Below are 1,517 nucleotides of genomic sequence, written 5' to 3' on the forward strand. Positions count from 1 at the left end.
ATATATATATATATATATATACATATATACGACGGGTTTCTTTCAGTTTCTGTCAACCAAATCCACTCACAAGGCTTTGGTCGGCCCGAGGCTATAGTAGAAGACACTTACCCAAGGTGCCACGCAGTGGGACTGAACCCGGAACCATGCGGTTGGTAAGCAAGCTACTTACGACACGGCCACTTCTGCGCCTTTAAAAATAAAAAAAAAGAAGGCATTTATGGATCACTAATGAGGAGTTTTATAGATCTTGTGTAGAAAATAAATGTTTGTTTAAATAACCGTTATCACAAGAATGGCAGGATTCGTGAACTCGATCCAGTTCATACATTACTGAAGATCTCCATATCTGGTAATAACAGTCTGCAATGGCTCTTTTATATTTAAAGTGTGATGAGTTCAAATCACACCGGTGTCGTGTTTGCCTTTCATCGTTTCGGGATCGATAAAATAAGTACCAGTGGAACACTGGGGTCGATTTAATTGATCTAGTCGCTCCTTCAAACTTGCTGGTCTTGCACCAAAATTTGAAACCAATATTAGAAGGGTCAATAGTTGCTCACAGAATGCTAAAAAGAATGAAATAGTCGTTATTTTTTAAAATTTTAATCGTTTATAATCTTATCAGATAGGGCGGAGAGGGCGTTTAAATAACGTTTAAAGCACTAGCCAAGAACACACAAACGGACACATACACACACACACACACACGCACTTGCACACGCACACAAACACACATAAATACATACACTTACACGCAGCCTCAAACAAACAGACTGAAATACAGATAAACATATACACAAAGGCACATACATTTGTCTGTATGTATCTACTTGTGTATTCCGTCAGGTTAACAGCTTGCCAATCAAAGATAAATTTTGTAGATGGTACACTCACAGGAATAAAGCTGCTGGCTATTTTTAGTTTTACAACGTAGAGATCAAAGAGACGCTTATTATATATTATCAAATTACTAAGATGTCACGCAAGTTGGGTTTTGCATTAAGCCTCTGTATCATTTCCGAAATCTCATGGCGAGGAATTCCTGAGCACGTAGTCAAGAAATAGCTAAAGTAATTCACAGTTATATACATTCATATATTCACATACACAGGCACACACATGTGTGTATACTCATATCAACGTTCAATAATAGACAAACAAAAAGCAGAATCAAGCGCACACACACGCGTACACAACAACCCACACACACATGCTTGCACGCACAAACACAGCTACTCACACATATATACTGTCATACTGTCACATTCACACATATATACATATGTATTTATGTGTGTGTATATATCACGAATCAAAGGAAATGACATGATTTGAAGGCGAAATAAAGACGGGAAGATTTAGAAATTATAAGTTTTCAAGATTTACTGCATAGAGTCAGCGGGTCTACATACAATTTTAGCAATACTATAAAGTTTGCTGATAAAATTCAATATACATGTGTGTGTGTGTGTGTGTGTGTGTGTGTGTGTGTGTGTGTGTGTGTGTGTGTGTGT

Source organism: Octopus bimaculoides, chromosome 2 (assembly GCF_001194135.2).
Source record: "Octopus bimaculoides isolate UCB-OBI-ISO-001 chromosome 2, ASM119413v2, whole genome shotgun sequence".
In the NCBI taxonomy this organism is placed as follows: Eukaryota; Metazoa; Mollusca; class Cephalopoda; order Octopoda; family Octopodidae; genus Octopus; species Octopus bimaculoides.